Genomic DNA, 22,836 nt, shown 5'->3' with positions numbered 1-22,836 from the left:
AACGTCCAACTGCTCGGATGCAGGCTTGAATCCATCGTGGCATACCATCAATGAGACAATCAAGACTGCCCTGGTCCAAATTGTCTCCCTCTTCAACGGTGACTGTGCGTAAGTCGCGCAGCGTACGTGGTCATTGTCGAAGTCCAAGAACAGTTCGTTTCAATATATCTCAGACATGTTACATTGGCTTCATGACCGGGGTATGGACAGGCCAACACATTCTAGAACGTGTTCACGAGAAGAGCACGATAAATTGTCGTTAAGGTCCTGGCGATACAGTGTCACTAGTGGTGACATATTTTCGTCCCTGTAACGTAGAGCGGTGAGATGGTCCTCGATAGCCAACAGATGAGTACAGTGGTGAGCACATGTTAGACCACCACAGAACGTCCTATGGTTCCTTACTTTCCGAATAGCCCTCGTATTAAAATTTTACACAAAGTGTTGCAGAAGAATATTACATCCCTTTTCATCCCATACAATAGAGCGAATCTCAACCACGCGATTTGTACAAATGTTTTTGGGGAGTCACAATATGTCGTCCATAAAAAAAGTTCCGAAACCGGCATATAAGCGATGACAGTACAGTAATTGTGGTGACAATGTAAGCAAACAACTGTAAGAAAGTCATCTATGCGACCAGTCAGTTGTGAGCAGGCAGTGTTAAGCAGTAGACATGTGGCCAACTATGCCAATGTCAGCGTGTCGCAAATAGCAATGGAGTAACATCGATAAATCAAGTTTTCGAAATACTCTCCAGCATGTTTTGTAGAAGATAACAGTGCGTGCAAAGTCTGTCACTCATACCTGAACTTCAGGACAATAACATGGCGTGAACGCCTGTCGCAATGTCACTTAAAAACAATAATGCGGGGAGTTGTTTTCTAGGAAAAATCATCGCGTTCGACAAGACGTGCTGCTAGGAACCCACTACAAAACGACAAAGTGCAGAAATGAACATGAAGTGTTAATACTTTGACAATGGTAACAGACAATGAAGCCAATTCCATGCTCGAGCTGAACTACGTTACAAACAAGGATTTTTCAGAAAGTTTCAAATGCTTGTATGAACAATGTGTGCGTTATGCTCAAGCTGTGGGAGAGTATTTAGAATACCTGAAGCATTAAAAGCACCACCTTTAACTTGTCTCCACTTCTTATCAAGCCAATGTTTAAACTTTTTGGACCGACGGGGTTAGTAACACCATTGTATAGGTGGCTTCGAAAGCAAACCTTTGTTGACAGTTTCCAACAATCTGCGAAACTAAGAGTTTACTGTGAGGATCGACGAAAAATTTCGATGTGGATAAGGATGTTTAGCTCGTGTGATTTTAAGGCTTGTTTTCTGATACTATTCAGCATGTAGGCAATCTTTGTGTTTACCTCAGTTTCCCAGATTTTCGCTGAAAGCAAAATAACCTCTCGATATTATTTCACCTTTTTCACTCGTCTTTTATAAATTTCGTGTAATATATTTCAGTAAACTTGCTCCGACCCTAACGTCTTAACACCTTTACTCTGTTTTGTGGCAGATATTTGAAACCAGTGAATAAACAACATTACCTAAAATAAAAAGTGTTCGAATTTATACTGTGTAACATACCCACATATAACGTACAGTTCGAAAAATCTGTCAGCTTCTCAGATGAAAATGTAGTAGTGTGTGACTGAAAAACAGTGCAGTTTTATTGTAGGCGGACGGTCCGTTAGCTTGCCACTGTCAGGAGAGGAGATCCACACTGATTATACCCACTGTTTGATATCGTTATCCCATGTGCGTGAGAATTTGCATTCGTGGCTGCTTATGGATCCGGCCCCCACCACGGCTCCCTGCGTAATGTGGTGCGGGCTACGTAGTGCAGCACACCCCAGAGGATACGCCTGACAATGTATTCAAATACGTATCGAGTGCCGTCAGTTATTTATCTGCCGTAATCCAGTAAAATGGGACCCAATTTACAAACCTTAGTCGCAGTACCAACGTTCAGATAAGCGACTCACCGATGCCTGACACTATAAATCAAGCAAACTGTAATTGCACTATTTAACTAGGAACCGTCTAAAACTATTTTGAGTGCCGCTTAAATAATTATCAGGTCCGTAAAACTTATAGTTATCCAAGTGGAGAAAAGTTGAGTATCAGTGTGTACGTACCTCTGTTACCTGAGTTAAGGCTCGCAAAATAGATGCTTCTCTTTTACTACCGTTTATATTTATTATTTCACTCTACTGAAAAATGTATCCACACTTCATACGTGGAGCGCAACTTTTTTCAGAAATACTTCTTACGATTTCCGAAATTATTGTCTAATTGTAATCCAGAACATACTCGTCTTACAGAAAAATCCAGAAAAAGTAGGATTGAGAAAAGCTGAAGTTTCCTTCGTTTCTTTAGTTTTCATGTGGTTTTCGATTACCTCATTAACTCATGCTAAATAAAATACTCCAATAATGGAAAATTAGTCGGATTTTAAACTACACTGCCTGACGAAAGAGAAGCACCGCGAAGACATCGTCCGATGTCAGTGTAACTACGTTCACGTTCACACGACAGTCGTCCGGTATTTAAATTGTTACAGTTGAAATTCCCTGTGACACGTAGATAGGCCACCCGAGTGCGTAATTGTTGGGCGTGTTTCGTGCTGTTATCAGCCTTGGTAGCTTGTATGAGTAGTGTGAACAGCTTCCGACGCTGAGAGACAACAGAATGAGACACAGATGCCGCATACGCGTATAACAGGTTGTCTGCATCTGGCGCAGTTTGAGAAGAACCTCACTGTTGGCCTCCAATTGGTCGGCTGGTCGAATCGTGCAATATCCCGATCTGTGGGGAGTTCGCGGAACGTGAAGAGAGGCTTACTCATCGTCATGGTTCCGATCGGCGATGTCTAATCTACACAAGGGAGGATCATTGTTCTGAGCACGAGGTACGTCGTAACCCCTGATCTGCGCCTACCATCCGAGACCATGTTACGAAATATTTGCCACATTTGGTGGAAAGCAACAGTCAGACGAGTGAATTAAGGTAACATTCTTAGGCTCCAATTAACGCCATAAGACAAACGGCTGTATTTAGAATGGTGCCGCGACTGAGGTGCATGAGTTACTGATGAATGTTGTTGCATGGTGTTCAGCGATTTGTCACGGTTCTGCACTACCCCGTGACCATCGTCGGCGAGTATGGTGGAGACCTGGGGAGAGGTCGTACATATTTGTTTTTTTGTAGAGGCACAGCTGTCTTCATTCTAGCGTCATGATGTGAAAAGCCATCGGGTATGCCTCCAAGACACGGCTGGTAGTCACTGAGAAAAATCTGTCGGTATGACAGTGAATCACGTACGTTTTGCGTTCTTACATCTTACATCTCACACTATAGTTTCTTGGTGCCATTTTTCAGTAGGACAATGTTCGTCCACCACACGGCATGTGTCTCTGTGAACAGTCTGCGTCACGTTGAGGTATTCCCGTAGCCACCAAGCTCTCAATATCCATCTCGGATGTAACATTTGTGGCACCAGCTCGGACATCGTTTCCGTCCCATTGTCAGTATCCTTTATATCAAAGACCAGTTACAACAGTCTCCGTTGATCCATCATGGACAAGGAACATCAGCTGGTCTAGTAATTATCAATAAAATTCGCCAATCGGTGTGTAGTGGAGATGTTATTTCATTTTATTTTGCCTATCAGTTTCGGCATTTCACTATGCCATGTTCAGGCCCCACACACATCTCTCAAAAGTAAATGATACTGCCACACAGCACCATGTATTCCTAGATGTCGTGAATTCGAATCGTATGCCAAGTGCTCCATTCGAAGACTTGATTCCAATCAAGTATTCGAATGAAGCATTTGGCATATAGTTTGAATTCACGACATCCAGGAATACATGGCACTGTGTGGCAGTATCATTCATTTTTGAGAGATGCGTGTGGGGCCTGAATATGACATAGTGGAACGTCGAAACTTGTAGTCAAAATAAAATAAAATAACATCTCAATTACACGTTTAGTGGTGATTTTCATTGATAATTAATAGTTACAACAGTTGTGGACCAGCTTGCCTGTGGAAAATATACAACGGCTTCATGATAATCTTCTCAGTCGAATCAGTGCATTCAGCCTGGCCAGCTGGGGTACAACCTCATAGTGGTGAGTGGGCACATACTCCTACGTTTTTTGTAAGTTTAAGTCGATATTGTTTTATTGAAATAACAACACATACACTCCTAACGAGTGAAGTTATATTTCGTTTCCTCCCTCCCTTCTGTGTGCTCATCTCCTGTCAGATATTGTACAGTGAATGTACCTTAATATATAACGTTTCAGAATGCCTTCGAAAGCGTACCCACCGCTAAGCGGTGCCAGTCTATATGTAGAACATGCTTTGTAATTCATAAACACTATATACATTTCGTTTTTGAGTATTGTGAGAACTTTTGTATTTAACCTCTTTTTGGTAACCGATTATCACACAGAATATACCTATAATACGTCTTAGATGCCCGCTAAACCCACTGGGCAGAACAGGTGATCAGGATTGTGGAAGGGGCCAAATAAGGTTGGGGTCAGTTTCACCTTAAAAATGTAATCTATTGTAATTTAATAACACATTTACAACCAAAGCGGCACATAGCCGAACTTTTACAACTACGAGATTCAAAATATAATTCTTTCGCGGCCGAAGGCCTACAAACAAGAAATCTTAAAATCAAAAAAATAAAAATGCAGTTAAAATAGCAAATAAAATATTTAATATATTTATATATTACAACTAGGCAGAAACCCTAAAGGCAAGAGTGCACAGACAAACATAAACAAGATGCCAACGGCTGAAGACCCACAATAAAATTATAAAGATTTTATAATAAATTTCCATAACCTTTCAAAGGCAGAAGGCAGCAGTGTTTAAGCTTAAAAGGTAATTTTAAGAATAAGGTTCCAAGGCTGAAGGTCCACAATTAATTTTCCAAAATTAAAAAAAAGTATAACCATAAGAATTAAGTTCTAGATAACTGAAACCGGACTAAATGAAGAGACAAAACAACGGCAATAAGCGTTCAGGAAATATCCACTTGCCAGGATTCAAGCACAGTAAAACCAATAATTTTTTTAAATCATTGGCTAAGATAGATTATAAACAGACAATTAAAGGCCGGTGAGAAAGACGGCACAGGAAACAGCACTTAGAAGCCTCCAGGGGATCAGTCTGCCCCCATTTACTTAGGTGAGACAGGTGGTGAGCCCAACTACGCTTGATCCGTCGGAACCCAACCAAGGGACAGCCACAGACCGGCTGAGAAACAACTTGCTTGCCACCAATCGGTACATGAGAATTCAAGCACAAAATGTTACGAGCATGATCAACCACAATCAAATATGTATATGTATTAAGCTGTCAAAGCTACACAGCGTGTTGGACAGCGACAAAAGGTGAGGAAAGGACACTGCCTGAAATTACATTAGTGGCCAGAGCAGGTAAGTGGAACACTAACGGCCACAAGGCAGAAAATTCCACTGGTGCACTTAAAATGTAGTCAACCAATATAGTTAATTCCACTGCATGGCGGCTCAATTGCAGCAATACAAACACGCGGTGTTGCTCACAGGGAAACCTTCGAAACGAACCACACAACATGAATGAACGTGGCTCAACTTTGACGTCCTAGGTCAATGAACCACGAAGGTCGTAGCTCCGACACTGCACAGGGACCGCCAGCGGACCCAGCTACCCGCACCGAGCGGAGATAACTTCCCTGGTCCGCAGCAACAGACCGACCTCTCGGAATGCCGACAACATAGTAACTAAGCAAGCACGAAGACAAATCGGGAGTCGATGCACACAGACACATCCGACTCATCAACGATCGGGGAGACAAAACGCGTCGTCCGGTTGGACGACCGACCGACGACCGCTCCAACCCGACTGCGCTAGTGCCCCATTGCAACTCCGCGACTGGCAGGTCCCGACTGTGCTCCAGACACGTTCCAACTGACTGGCAGCCGGAACTCGCGACCCGAACTCACTTACGACAGACAACGACCGGGAAGTAATAGCAGTCGAGTAAAGATACTACGAGAGGGGATTTATCGATACGCGCTGCTGACGCCGCTCACAGTTAGGCAAAGCAGCAACTCGGTAGTAATGTAAATTAGCGTTGTGGGGTGGTAGTCCGTTAAAAACATGATGGCAGGAACACGAGCCACGCGCGGCTCAGCGTCATAATAACGGCGTTTTATACCAAATTGTCTTCGCGAACGAATTTACAAGGCCATAGCTTAATCACTCCACCGGCAGTACCGACACATACCCTGTGTTGTCAACAGTATGAGGAGACAACTATGTAATATAGTTGACTTCGAACACGGGCTAATCACTGAGTGCCACTTCAGTAACAGATCCAGAAGGGATATTTCAACGTTCTTAAGTCGCTCAAATCAATTTTTGACGATGGGATGAAGAAGTGGGAACGCGGAGGAACAACCACAACTAAACCAAAACCAACAGATCTCTTGCACTGACTGACAAGGACCGTCGAACAGTGTTGACAGTGTGTGCAAGAAATCGCAGGAAACCTGCCGAAGGAATCGCTCGCGGGTTCCAAAGTGCTTCAAGCAATGTTATTGTGCGTAGGCAGTTAAGAGAATGGCGTACAACGGTCGAGCAGCTCTTCGTAAGCTACTCATTTATGAAGTCATTGCTAACAACTGTTGAGAATGACGCCACTGGAGTGATGAACCGCGCCATTCTCTGTGGCAATTCGAACGAAACTTTTGAGTACGGAAGCTGTGGTGTCACGCTGTGTAACGTTTCTCGTGGTTGGGGTGAGGTCGTCTTATTGCGTTTAGCAAAGCCCTAAATTCGGAACGACATGAACAAATTTTACGCCACTGTGTACTGCGTACAGTAGAGGAATATTTTGGAGACGATGATTATATCACCATGAGAATGCACTCTGTTGTAAAGCAGCATTTTTAAGCAATTGTTTGAGGACAGTAACATCCCTGGAATGGACTGGGTTGTGCAGGTTCCCGACCTGAACCCCATGGAACACCTTTGGGATGAGCTAGATCGTCGAACTTCGCTCCAGATTCCAGAGTCACACATCACTTCCTTTTCTAATCTCGACGCGTGAGGAAGAATGTGGTACCACTACTCCTTGGCATTCACAAATCACGGTAAAAGAGTCTCCAGCATAGTGGTCGTCAAACTGCGGACCGCATGCGACCCGAATCGAGTATTCGTGTGGCCTGCGATTCTCAGACGTATTTTTTGACAAAACGTCAACTAACGTTATGAGCTGTGGTTTTCCTGATTAGTAACAAAAAAATTATTACACAGCCAGTAACGACTTTAAGATGTGCTTAATTTTAATAGATGTTGATGAATTCGTCCATGCGCAAAGTAAAGTTGGCCGCTGAACTCAAGGTTATAGGGGCCAAGCAGTGCGGCCACTGCTGTGTTACAGTGGGAAACGTTTATCGTTTTGTCTTCCAGTACCGACAACTCACGTGTGCGAGCGTCTCGTAGCGATCAGCTGCTACGGTATGAATTTTGAGACTGAAGTAACATGGATTTGTGAATGCGTGTTACAGAGATGGTCATCTTCAAATGTGGTACTTACTTGTAGCGAGGAACATGACATTAAGGATCCTTTAATACAGTGCAATGAGTACAAGATATCTGACATTCAAATAATATTTCATATGTTTCATATTGAATAATGTATTAAAACGTAACTACAATTACTTTTATTAAGCAATTAACCATCCGTTCACATAGACAACACTAGACTTAGTTAGGCAAAGTTGTGCTACGACTTTCGGGTCGCTCAGGGTGCAACAATCTGAAATAGAGAACAGCTGACACAGAGTGGTCTGAATCGTGCGCGATTTTTAACAATCACTACATGGGGGCCAGCCGCCAACTTACCGCGCCCTTACCACAACTAGTCTACTGGACGACAGCAACATACCAATTTGTATATCTTCCCAATTATTAATAAGATTGGTAGATATGCGGCTCGAGGTGTTGTCCCTCAATGTTAATAGTGGCTCTTGAGCAAAAAGCTTTGACGATCAGTGCTCCAGAGAGTTCAAGGCGTCATAAAGGCGACTGGTGGCCTCACCGCATATTCATCTCCATTATTAAGTGACAGATACTTTCGACCGTGATCGAGTAATTTAGTTTTGGAACAGACTCAGAAGAACCCGTGAGTCCAATATGCAACACGCAGAGAGCAGTTCAGTTAATGTACGTTCCCTGTTTGTCACTGAACGAGTCGACTTAGTAGTAAGAAGCTGTACTCGCACTCGGCAGGAAAGGATATCGGAAGTACCGTCTGGGCATCCAGATTTAGATTTGCCCTTATTTCCATCAATCACTTAAGGCGAAGGCTTAATGGTTCCTTTGGAACGGCACGACCAATTTCCTTCGCCATCATTAACAAAACAATCCGATCTAGTGCTCCATCTCTTAGGAACTCATCGTCGACGGGACATTAAATCCTAATCCATCCGTTTCGCTCTTGAATTTGATGATGAAAGGTAGCATGACCGATAATGTGTTCTGTGTGAACTCAAATTTCTGTGAATTTCTGGCTGTGAGCATTTTACAGGACGTACGTGTATGGAAGTAATGTATTTCCTGGATTTCGTCGAACGTACACATTCAGAATTTCACCACTGAACTTCTCGACTGTGCTCAATACCTCTCTTGCACTGTTCGGTTATGAAGCTTGTTGAGCATATCTGTAACGCTCTTACGCTTGTCAAACGGTCACGTCTTTGTTGGCTCCTCTCCCCCGCTTCTGTTAATACACGACGAGCAGAAACAGACTTACAGGTGTTGGGCAAGCCACTTTTTTCGTCTGCGAAATTCGCTTCCTTACAATTATTACAATAAATCATACCCGTACATCCGATTTCTCCACCATTAGTTTATATGGGCACTTCTGACGGCTCCTCGTGGATGTTATGCGGTAGTTTCTGTTGTCAGTGAATAATCTCCAACATTTTAATCGTGCAGCAATGAACCTTTTCTTCTATAAATGACCAGCATGTTAGACTGCTTTACATTCAGAGTCACCGTGCTGTTTGTGCCAATCGTTGAACTTCCTTTCGTCTTTCTGCATTTGGCTACAGTCATTTGCCGCTGATACACTATGTGATTAAAAGTATGTCTCCTGGCTTAAAATGACTTACAAGTTCGTGGCGCCCTTCATCGGTAATGCTGGAGTCCAATATAGTGTTGAATAACCCCTAGCCTTGATCACAGCTTCCACTCTCACAGGCGTATGTGCAATCAGATGCTAGAAGGTTTCTTGGGGAATAGCAGCCCATTCTTCACGGAGTGCTGCACTGAGGAGAGGTAATGATGTCGGTCGGTGAGGCCTGGCACGAAGTTGGCGTTCGAAAACATCCCAAAGGTGTTCTATAGCGTTCAGGTCAGAACTCCGTGCAAACCAGACCATTACAGGGATGTTATTGTCGTGTAACCACTCCACCACAGGCCTCGCATTATGAACAGGTGTTCTATTGTGTTGGAAGATTCAATTCCCATCCCCGAATTGCTCTTCAACAGTGGGAAGCAAGAAGGTGCTTAAAACATAATTGTAGGCCTGTGCTGTGATAGAGCCACGCAGAAATGGGCTGTCAGTCCCCTCCATGAAAAGCACAACCACATCATAACACCACCGTCTCCGAATTTTCTGTTGGCTCTACACACGCTGGCAGATGACCTTCACTGGACGTTCGCCATACCCACACCCCGCCATCGGATCGACACATTGTGTACCGTGATTCGTCACGCCACACAACGTTTTTCCAATGTTCAATCTCCAATGCTTGCATTCCTTACACCAAGCGAAGCGTCGATTGGTGTTTACTGGGGTGATTTGTGGCTTATGAGCAACCTCTCGTCCATGAAATCCAAGTTTTCTCATCTCCTGCCTATCTGTCTTAGTACTTGCAATGGATCCTGATGTAGTTTGGAATTCCTGTTTGATGTCTGGATAGATGTATGCCTATTACACATTACGATCCTCTTCAACGGTCGGTGGTCTCTGTCAGTCACCGTACGAGATCGGCCTGTACGCTTTTGTGCTCTACGTGTCCCTTCGCGTTTCCACTTCACTATCACATCGGAAACAGTGGACCTAGGGATGTTTATGAGTGTGGAAATCCCACGTACAGACGTACGATGCAAGTGACACCCAATCACCTGACCACGTTCGAAGTCCGTGAATTCCGGGGAGCGCCCCGTTCTCCTCTCTCACGATGTGTAATGACTACTGAGGTCGTTGATACGGAGTACCTGGCAATAGGTCGCAGCACAATGCACCTAATATAAAAAAAAGTTGTATTTGTGGATGTCCGGATACTTTTGATCACATAGTGTACTTTCCTGTAGCTGATACCTATAGACAACGTCACCGCTTGCTGACAGTGTCATGAAGCTTCCAACAGTTTCCAATAGATAATTCATATCGCGCGTAAAAAGCAGAGCTTTTAGAGGAGAAGGAAAGCACTTTTCTAATGTTAACAAATGTGACAGGTACACCGTTTCAGCGCTAGGGATCCTTCAGCGTTTCACGCTGGATTTCCCTTAGGCCAACATTGATAATTATTTTGACTGTTTTGTGCGCAACATGATGACACTGGAATCTGATCCTCAACACTATTACACCTCAGTGCTAGGTGAAACACCCTGCTAAACTCGTAGGACAGGACAGGTAGTTGGAATTGTGGAAAGGGGACAAAATGGGCGGCTGTCAGTTAAACTCGAACACAAATAACTTTATTTATTTGACCAAACATTACAGTAAAAGTTCTTGAACTTATTTATCTGCTGAATACGGCACACTATCTTATGCAGGTTCGAATCCTCTCTCCGGCATGGATGTGTGTGATGTCCTAAGGTTAGTAAGGTTTAAGTAGTTCTACGATCTAGGGGACTGATGACCTCAGATGTTAAGTCCCACAGTGCTCAGAACCATTTGCACCATTTGAACTATCTTATGCCTTAAGGGCACAACCACTTTAATTTAAAAATAAACGGCTGAAAGCCATTAACTCAAAATTCAGGCGCAAAATAGAATATTTAGAGGGCAGAAGGCCTCACGTTAAGTAAGTTCTATAATTTGGCTGAAGACCGTAAATCTAACACTTGAAAAGTAACAACCTTAAGTTAAAGACGGCTGAAGGCCCATGATTTATGACTCAAGGTAAAATTAAATTAAAAAAAACACAAGGCAGAAGGCCTTATCTTCAATTACGCTGAAGGCCCCAAACAGTGTGATGCTCGAAAGAGAAGATCCTCAATTTAAAAACGGCTGAAGGCCCCATGACTTAAAGCTGAAGGTAAAATAAATTTAAACAACAAACCATTATCTTAAATTAGGCTGAAGGCCCCAAACAGTCTAATACTTGACAAGCAAAGAACTTTAATTTTAAAGCGGGTGAAGTCCCATGACTAAAAACACAAATAAAATAATTTTTAGTAGGCAGAAGGCCCAAGGCTTTACCTTTAAACAATATATCAATCAGGGTGAAGGCCCAAACAATCTAACACTTGACAAGCAAGGAACTTTAATTTTAAAACGGCTGAAGGCCCATGACTTAAAACACCACCAAAACAATTCAGCTGTAATTCAAAACCATCGGCTATGAGTCATACAGACATACACAACAGAAAATAAGAAAACAGCGCGTCAGGCAGCAATTGAAATACTAAATATCAGTTAGGTGAGACAGGCAGTTGGGCCAACATTTCTCGAAACCACGACAACCCAACCAACAGACAGTCAACGGACCCACCGACAAGGTAACTTGCGCTCCACTCGACCAGCACTACTTAACCGGTAGTTCAATGTGAAATTAAAAGGCATGGACGCCCACAACCAAGTATTCATTAAGCCGTGAAACTACACACCGCGCTGGACAGCGACAACATGGTGAGGAAGGGACACTGCCTAAATTTATGTCAACGGCCAGGGTAGGTAAACGGAACGTTAACGGCAACAAGGCAGAAAATTACGCTGGTGCACTTCAATTGCAAATAACCAAATGCAGTTATACTGCACCGGACGGTGGCTAAAGCTTCGCTAACTCGATAACACACGTCAATGCTCGCGGAAGTGTCCCAACAACCAGGAGCGAGAACCAAACGGCAAAATGTGAACAGTTTTGACTTGGTGGTAAATTAAACCCAAACTCAACTTCCGTGTACAGGGTCAGTGAGCCACGGACCTCGCAGCAGAGGAACAGCCCCACGCACTCCGACACTGTGTAGAGACCGCCACGGGGCCCGGCCAGACTATGCACCGCACAGGTTTCCTGGCTGCTCCAAGCCTACCGACTGACTGCTCGCACGCCAGCATGGAGACAGCACTAAAATAACTGAGCAGGCCACATCACAAGCTACACACAGTTTCACAAACACTAGGACGAAGAACGCAACCAATGCTAAAAGCACTGACCGAGCAACAACACGTCCGAACCACGAGTTGAGACACACGACGGCAACCCATAAGCGACCGGCGAGCAAGTATACGTCGTCCGGTAAGACGACCAACCGACGATCAAACCAAGACCGTCCCCAGTTCAAGTCATGTGTGCCGGCGACGGTCGGGCGAGTCATAGCCATCCAAGCCTCACCAATGCTCCAACACGTCCGACTTCCGCCGCGTCCCAACTCTACGACTGCCAGGTCCGAGTTGCGCTGCAGGCGTGTTCCAACTCCCTGCACGACAGACGTCAACCGGGAAGTAATAGCAGTCAGCAAAGATAATTGGGCAGGGCTATATCGATAAGCGCTGCTGCTGCCAGCCACCAGTAGGCAAAGCACCAACTCACTGACAACAGAAATTGAAACTAATATAACGGGGTAGCGGCAAGGTTAAGAAAGGAAAAAAAAAAAAAAAAAAAAAAAAAAAAAAAAAAAAAAAAAAACGGTACGTAAAATAAGAGATGGTGCGAACACAAGCCACGCACGGCACACTAAGAAGTAAAATTTCAGTAGTAATGGCGATCTCCACTTCCCTGGAACAACAACCACGTTACTATTGTTTACATTATGATGAGTTTACACGAAAGCTTCAACTGACGTTTACAGGTGCTTGATAGCTAATTACGCTTTAATCGAGTTAGACGACGTGCATTTCATTCATGGGAAGCCATGATGGAAGAGTCGATCAGCAATGAACTTGTATTCAGATCGATTTCCGTGGAGGAAGTTGCCAAATCATGTCACACGTCAAAGACTTGATCGCTGTCTTCGTGGAACGGGACCGAGTAGGAAACTAGTATTCCTCACAGCGTGCAAGCGATTTAGTTTGAGGAATACGTGTTAGAATGAACTGAGGACAATCCCAGCACACGATCCATAGCCAGGCAATCAAATACCGCCAACGACCATGTGTAAAAACGGCCTGCGGGGGAGGTGATGCATCTACTTAGGTATTAGTCCACCACAATATTATTATACCTGGGAGTGAAGGGGATCCGGTCGGCTTATCGTGAGTTTTTATCGTGATATTTCACAAGCGGACTCTGAACTACAAGAATTTGTTTTGAAATCATTCACAATACATTATTCAGCTTTGTAATTATTTAATGTAACGTCACCACGTTGTTTCCAGTAACGGTAACTGGAGTTCAAGCGCAATAATATTGAGGCTGGTTAGTATCAGAAAGTACAAAACCTATTAGAGCGTGGTTCTCCCCAGACAGTGGAATTCTGACAGCGGTATCAGTGAACAGTGTAAACACCTCTGATTTGCAGACATGTGTATTGTTTACTGAAGAGGCTTCCTTCACAAGAGAAGGAATATTCAACAGCCACAACAACCGTGTCTATGAGATGTAAAATGCCAAAGTAGCGCCTGCGTTCCAACGCGAACAGAGATTTACCATAAATGTGAGGGCTCACATAAATACCAACTGTTCAAACCCTACCGACCTTGGTGGTGCTGTTATTAGCACAATGGACGCTGGGTCCGACCATCCTGATTTAGGCGTCTCTAAAACGCACTAGAAAAATGCCGCAATAGTTCCTTTGAATGTACTTGGCTCATTTTCTTCCCTATCACTAAAACAATCCGAGCTCTTGCTGCGTCTCTAGTGACCACGATATCGACAGGATGTTAAATCAATCTTCCTTCTTCCTGGTCTGAGCAGCAGTACCATCAGTCTGACACGATCGGTAGAAAAAAATTACCAAATATTGTAGAATATGCGGTTAGGAGTCAGGTGACGGTTATCTTTCCAGCATGACGGTGGCCTACCACACTTTGCTGTTGATGTTAGTAATGTTTCCGTCAATTGTAGGTTTAGGAGTGGTGGGGCAACACCATGGCGATAACATTCTCCCGGTCCACCTCGTTGGCATTTCTTTTATGGAGGAAATATTGGGGGGGGGGGGGGGGGGGGGTGCCGGGGACGATTAAGCGAGAAGCTGCAGGCATAACTCGCGAAACCATTGATTGTGTTGAAAGTGTTAGACAATTATTAGCACGCAGATAATAGTTGTGCATTAATATATCTGAATGAAACTTCCAGGAACATCTCAATACCAAATTTCATCAAACCGCAATTTGAACACTGCCTTCGAAAATCACAAACGTCAAATATTTCATGAACATTTTAGAGGGGCAACGATGCACTTGTGACATATTTGCCATACAAATAGGTGATACTCTTTGTCTATTCTAAACACCATAAAATTTTGCACCATTAGTTTTTTTACATCCTGTATGTTTTATATACAGCAATGCCTTAAAACACTCTCTTTGCATAGCACCGAATTTACTTTTACATCTGTCGACTTTATCTTAGTAAGAATAAAATCCTGTGTTCTATCACTTAGGAAGTCCTGAATCTATGCACAAATCTGGGAAGCTCGTATTTTGTTGCTTTCTGATTTTCGTGAAATTCGGAGATAAGACCTAAAATTTGCAACAGTATAATGTATTGAAGTCGAAACATGTTGTTATATCTTATGGCAATTTCTCGATATACTTGGGTGCCAGTTCTTCCGGACGTCTACAAAAGACCAGACACCATTCTTGATCCTGCAGCTGTACGGCACACATGATGAAATGAAATAAATACTGACATCGACCGCAGTTGGCCATTGAAATGATAAAAGATTTCATTAGCGAAAAGTGAACATCTGTACCGGAGCGGGACAAGAACCCGGACTTCGTGCTTTATGTGAGAGGTCGCCTTAACCTTTCCGATAGCCGAGCACGCTTTCCGCCCTATCCGAATTCCCAACTGGTGGCACACTACTTACATTGCGGGCCTGCCATCATACTCATTGCTTGCCGCATCACTCTAGATTCTCTCATTTCATCATCTGTATGTACGGCTGCGGAATCAAGGGTGGCGTCTGCTGTTCTAGACATGTGCGAAAGAACAAACACAACACGTATATCAATGTATACGGCTTGAAGCGTATTAAGATCATTTCAGTGCGGATGTGCTCTTACTCCTGGATTCTTGCGGCAATCCAGTGTGATGCGACGAGCGCAGTAAGTACGGTGGATAGGGGCGCTATGTACGTAGCGAATCTGGGTCAGACGGTAAGCGTACTCGGATAGCCAAAGCAATTAACGCGACACTCGAATAAAGAGGGAAATCCGTATTCGAGTGCCGGTCTGGCGCAGAATTTCATTTGTCACCACAGGATTCATTTCAGTGTCCAGTTGTGGCCGATGTCATAATTTATATCTTTCTTTCATGTTCATTTTTCGGTTTACAACTTTCTGGATTATTTAACGTTATTTATTCGGCTTCTGAGTGGTCTGCTGACGATGGCTACGAAGTTCTCTGAAATGCCAACCTCCACATCACAGAGTAGCATATACCCAGAGCATCCTCAATTATTTGTTACATTCATTCCAGTCTCCCTCTCTCTACATTTTTTCGCTCTAGAGCTACCTACAGCTCCGTGGAAGGTATTCGCTGATGTTTTACCAAAGATCCTGCCATCCTGACCCTCGTTTTCTAGGTGTTTCTATCATTGTCGATTCTGTAGAGAACACGTCATTTCCCATCTCAGTTTCTTTCTCTGATTTCTTGAAGCTATCTAATTTTCAATTTGCTTCTACAGCAACATAGCTCAAACCCTCTGATTCTCCTCCTTTCCTGTTTTCTCATATACGTGATTCACTTCCAAGCAACGCTGTGCTCAAAACGTATATTCTCAGAAATTATGGCCGATGTTTGATATTAGCGATTTTGTTTGGAAAGAAATTCTTTCTTTGCTGTGTTATATTGTTATTCGTGTCCTCGGTGCTTCATCCGTCAGTTTGAAACGTCCCCTTAGAAAAATTATACATGACTGTGCTTAAACTGGCACACAATATTTTTTAGCGCAACGCAATCTGACTTTCAAAAATCCCTACAAAAGAATGCACCTGACTAACATTAACCTATACGTTTCACAAATCACTTACCTCACAAAAATCTTCGTTACTCGAACTACTGGAATAGAGCGAGCGCCACTACTGCCAGCTAAATAAAAGATTCAAACTACTGAAGGCACTAACTACTGATAGGCACAGTTAGCAAAAGAAAGATTTTGATAGAGAACAAACAATGTATTTACCTTAATATTGTTCAAAACTCATATTATATATATCAGTTCATGACATCCAGTCTTACAAATTTCGAAACTCCGCCATCTCTCTCCCCACATCCAGCACTGCTGGCGGCTCAACTCCAACTGCGCAACGCTACGCGCTGTTAACATCCAGCTGCCCAACACTACAATGGCGAGTATTACAACAATGCCAACCAGCCACAGACTACACACAGCACAGCCAGTGATCTTCATACTGAGCGCTACGTGGCGTTACCAATAAAAAAAAAAACTAATCAGTCTCCTTACAACTTGTTATTATGCTTCCAAGGTAGCAGAATTCCTTCCCCTCGTCTGCTTCGTGGCTGAAGTTAAGTTTATCGCTAGACTCCTTCCTGTTACTCCTCATTGCTTTCGTCCTTGTTCAATTTACTGTCAGTGCACAGCGTGTGCTACTTAGACCACTCTGTTCGAGGCGTCATGTAATTCCTCCTCGCTTTCGTGAAGGATAGCTTAGCTCTTACCGGCCATTTGATCATCTTCATCTGTGCAGTTGCACAAACAGTGCCCGAACTCTTACGGAAATCTGCAAAAAAGCCGCGAGTAATGAGTATAATGGGCAGGGGCACCATGAATAAGTTGGGAATGGGGATGTGAGTCTCAAGGGAGACGTGCCATAGGTAAATCCCAGCAGTCGCACTATTCTGTGTCCTCGGTGTCTCAGATGGATGCCGGCACGGTAGCTCAGCGTGTTCGGTCAGAGGGTTAGCTACCCTCTGTAAGAAAAACTGAGTAAACAGATCAACCGTGATCCTAAATGGGTGTCATCGGACGTTCGCCCCGAACACATTGAGCGAACGATATAAAACAAAAGGGGATAAAAAAGATGGAATAGAGCGTCTGTCATGTAAGCAGGAGATCTCGGGCTCGAGTCCCGGTGGGGGCACACATTTTCAGCTGTATTGACGTATATCAACGCCTGTATGCAGTTAGGGGTATTCATTTCATTGTAATTTCTCTCCTTTATTTCCGTCAATACTTCCTCGAGGTATAGTTTGACCAATAAGGTCGAAAGTAGTAGGGACGAAAGACTACACAACTTTCTTGGTTGTCCATTCTTAACTTTCTCTCGTGGTTGTTGTACGGCATAATGTATATTATCCATCATTCTGTGAGGGTTTACGACCATTACTGTAAGAATTGTGTATAACCAGTTACGTTTTAAATTGTCTACTGCTTTCTGTAGCTCGTCAGATCCAATGAAGGTGCCGTTACTTCCCTGAAGTCGTGCTTTCATTATCATGGGCAACTTTACAACTACCTCTCTTACCCCGTATTATCGTTGTCATAGTCAGGAGTAATATGTATTTTTCAGATTCTTGGAAGCAATTTGCAACAGACTCGTGGTAATAGAGCAGCTAATAACCTTCGTACTCAATGTAATACTTAACAGCAAGCCCCTCACGGCCTGCTACCTTATTCATTTACAACCGTTTCAGTTCCTCCACTTCGCACATCTGTGGACAGCTTTGCGCGGTAGCATGGCAATATCAGAAGGCTCCGCTCCGAGGGCGGAATTTCGTTGATAATAAACAATTCAAACGTCAATATTGTATTTCACATGGAAAATGCTGTATTTTTACTCGCGTAGACTGGCCGGCAGCGTGTCGGAAGAGGGTGGAGGGTGGCCGGCGCGGCTCGGGCGCTCATCCATGTTTGAGAGCGGGCGCCGGCTTTTTGCATTTAATAAAACGTGAAGCGCTGCTGACAAAACGTAGCCTCTGCCCGTAATTGCGTTACTGGCCGGGGAATCCCAGCCGGCCGCCGCCGCGGAATTCCTGATGGGGAGCCGCATCACATCACATCACATCACGTCGCATCGCAGCGCATCGCATCACCATACACCGCTCCGCCTGGTGGCTTCCTGCCAATTCACTGCCCGCCACTCCGACTGCACGGGTCCGAGTGCGATGCGAAGATATCGCGTTGCCAGACTGGACGTATGAAAAACGGTCGCGGTTACCATTTTACAGCTTGGACACGACTGACATTAAAAAAGAAGGATGTTCAACTCCGTAGTTTCGCACAGCGAAGGGTAAGTGTATCCTCGTACATAGCTCAGCACTTCAACAAGCTGAAGATTACCAAAGGCATACAACACGTACGAAGGCTAATCATAAAATTATTGAATTATGCCGGCCGAAGTGGCCGAGCGGTTCTAGGGGCTACAGTCTGGAAACGCGCGACCGCTACGGTCGCAGGTTCGAATGCTGCCTCAGGCATGGAGGTGGGTGATGTCCTTAGGTTAGTTAGGTTTAAGTGGTTCTAAGTTCTGGAGGACTGATGACCTCAGAAGGTAAGTCCCATAGTGCTCAGAGTCATTTGAGCCATTTTTGAACGTAAATTATTTTTTGTTTTCTTTGCGGGTACGTGACTACAGTCCTGGTACACAATAAACTCCTCGTGCCAAGGCATCGTAGCACGCCCTTAGAGGGGACAAAATAAAAAGGCAAAATACATCAATAGTACTGTGTATCTTGAAGTCACACAATGTATACGTGGTGCAGACGCTTCTTGTGTTGTCAAACAAGACTAAATGACGAATAACGAGGAACAGAGCATCTCTCTGTTAAGAACCGGCAATCTCTACAGAAGTTGAGGCCTTGGTACACAAAGACCGGCATATCTCAGTCGGCACAACAGGACTATGTTGGCAGCAGTGGTCGCAAGAAGACTGGGCTCTGAGTGGCCACGTATCACCACCTAGAGGGAAGACCAGCGCGTTCGATATATGGCTCTGGCACATCGTATTGCGTCCGCAGCAGCAACTTGAGTAGCAGGTGGCAGCACTGTGACTCAAGGAACTGTTACAAATTGATTACTTCAACGGAACCTGTGTGGCAGACGCCCTGCAGCGTGCATTCCACTGACCCCAACCCACCGCCACTTGCGACTTCGGTGGTTCAAGCAACGAAAGCTGGTTCTGATTCGGTTCAGTGATGGTCGTGGTTTGGTTGGAAGGAGGCCAGTTCAGGGCCTGCAACCAACCCATCTGCGTGTTACACACACTGGACCTACACCTGGAGTTATGTTTCTGGGGTGCGATTTGGTATGACAGAAAGAGCGCTCTCATGGTTATCCCACGCACCCTGACTGCAAATTTATACGTCAGTCTGGTGATTCGATCTGTTGTGGTGCCATTCATGAACAGCGTTCAGGGGTTCTTTTTCAACAGGGTAACGCGCGCCCTCATACCGCTGTTGTAACCTAACATGCTCTACAGAGTGTCGATAAGTTGCCTTGGCCTGTGCGATCATCAGTTCTGTCTGCAATCGAGCAGATATGGGATATCATCGGACGACAACTCCAGCGTCACCTACAAACAGCGTTAACCATCCCTGTGCTGACGGGCAAGGGCCACAGGCTTTGCCTCCGATGCACCTCCTAGAGCACCCAACGCGGTGGATTCATCCTCTCAGCATAGGGTATTCTACGGCACTGGACCCTTACCTAGACCGCATTTAACGTGAATCTCTCGCCCAGCACCAAGTCCCACGTGACTGGAAGGAACCGCAGGTGACTCCAGTAGATAGTTATGGTAAAAGAATATTGCCGCAAAATTACAGACCAAATTCCCTTACTTCGGTTTGCTGCAGAACATCTTCTCAGTTCCAGTATACTGAGCCTTCTTGAGACTGAGAAGTTTTTGTCCACGAATCAGCATGGTTTTAGAATGTGTTGCTCGTGCGAAACTCAGCTTGCCCTTTTCTCACGTGATATACTGTGAACTACAGATGAAGATCAACATGCAGATTCCATATTTCTAGATTTAACTATGATTGAATTCTGCTTAAGGAAACATTTAGTATAACACTTTGCAATAATTACGAAAACTTTATCATTGTTGTTGTTGTGGTCTTCAGTCCTGAGACTGGTTTGATGCAGCTCTCCATGCTACTCTATCCTGTGCAAGCCTCTTCATCTTCCAGTACCTACCGCAACCTACATCCTTCTGAATCTGCTTAGTGTATTCAGCTCTTGGTCTCCCTCTACGATTTTTATCCTCCATGCTGCCCTCCAATACTAAATTGGTGATTCCTTGATGCCTCAGAACATGTCCTACCAACCGATCCCTTCTTCCAGTCAAGTTGTGCCACAAACTTCTCTTCTCCCCAATCATATTCAATACTTCCTAATTAGTTATGTGATCTACCCATCTAATCTTCAGCATTCTTCTGTAGCACAACATTTAAAAAGCTTCTATTCTCTTCTTGTCCAAACTATTTACTGTCCATGTTTCACTTCCATACAAATACTCTCAGAAATTATTTACACAAAAAATTTTACTGTTACCTTTGTATAGTAATTTGGCACTTCATAAGTCTGTAAAACAGGATAGTCGGATTAATCAAACACCAAGAAGGAACCGTATACAGATGTATGGTTAGGATGAAATAAGATTGTGAAACAATTTCTTTGAAGTTCAAGAATGATTATTCAAGAACGGTTTAAATTATTGACTCACTCTATACAAAAATAAAATAAAAAAAAGATCTTATCTGACGGCTGTAGGCTTGGATATGGCGAACAATTATGACGGCTACACTACCCACAGCAAGGCCTTCAGGACTCTTGCTGTAAGGGCTTAATTTCTCTTCTTGGCGTCGTTCAATTTGACATACAGTAGTCCAACAACTCGCAGCTTTGCCGTAATGCGTTTGAACTCTTCATCCGAGGCATTTTTGTGCAAATTTGCAGGCAAAACTTCTCCTGCTCCACAAGGGTGTTGCCTCAATCACATTTGCCAACAGACTGTGTAACTTACTTCCCGCGCTTGCTCTAGGTAGCGCGCCAACTCGCCATTGCCACCTTTTCCACTCCCCAGAGCCACTTTCGTTTCAAACAAAAGCACTCTGGCTTTTACAACACCTATTTCTTACATTGTTCCTAAGCGTGATCATTTCTTCCCATTGGTAAATTTATATCAACATGAGCAGTTTATACGCACAAATGTTTTTAAATACAATATGTTATCAGAAAATTATTCAACCTAATTAACAATTTATATAATATGTTACATACATTACTCACATACAAAGCAAGAAGTTCAAACTCCAATATAGCACACTTTACTTTACATATACAGAAAGTATAGTACCAATATGTAAAAATTTTAAAGCAAAAATTATAAAAATTTAAATGAACCATAGACAAATAATGTTATAATTTGCACAGTCATAATGGAAAGGTGCTGAGGAAGGGAAAGGAACAATTCAAGATGCTTTATATCATTCAATTTACTTTGCATATGGCTACATCACAAATAAATAGTATTACAATTATCTGAAATTAAAACTAAAATCCAGGCCACGAGCATAGTCTAATGATCCTTCCATAATCACGAGAAACTCTGTTGAACAGCCAGGGAGTACTCTCAGAGGGCATTCATGAATTATATGGCGAGCAGCTTGCTCGACGGTGGCGAGTTGGTGAAGTTTTCTTCCATCTGTGAAAATTGTTGGCACAAGTTTCAGTATCGTTTCTCTATTCGATTACGAAGTGATCAGATCTTGTGTGGCAATTGAAAGGCACGTGACTTCGTCGATATGCGTGGCACCTTATTCTTTGGTAGCATTAACCTGCCACGAGTGTGTCTTCAGCAGTCATCAGTATTAAAGCCATTTCCAGCTGTGTTGAATACCTGAGCTTGGTGCACTACATTCAATACATACATCAGCCACGGGTCCTGACAACTTGTTCCATGCGAGATGGCATTGACAAGTATAAGGTGCGAATGGGGCCCTGTCATTTAGTCATCCATTGTACATTCACCTGGTTCCAAAGTTCATCTGTGGTGATTGGCATCGGGTCACAGCGCTGCACTCGTCGTTCCACCATACCTGATTCATTTTCGATTAGCGACAAGTCTCGTGATATGGCGGGCAATGGCAAAAGGCTGACATCTTGTGACACCCGGAAGGCACGTCTTCGTGCAGCAACATGTTGTGGCGCATTATCTTAGCGAAAAATGGCGTTTGGGGTGTTGTACAAAAGGTATAGGCCTAGGTATTGCTGTGTGTCATTCACGTAGGTCACACTGGTCACAATGCCCTGGACATGCACCAATTGTTAAATGTGGTTGTATCTAGTAGCACTAGACACCATAAAGCATTGAGTTGGCCCTGTATGTCTTGCGCGAATGCAAACACTGTGATGCTGCTCCCCCAGTTTGCGCCCAATCAAAATGTGGCCA

This window comes from Schistocerca gregaria, chromosome 1 (genome assembly GCF_023897955.1).
Source record: "Schistocerca gregaria isolate iqSchGreg1 chromosome 1, iqSchGreg1.2, whole genome shotgun sequence".
NCBI lineage: Eukaryota > Metazoa > Arthropoda > Insecta > Orthoptera > Acrididae > Schistocerca > Schistocerca gregaria.
Note: the sequence above shows the minus strand (reverse complement) of the source record.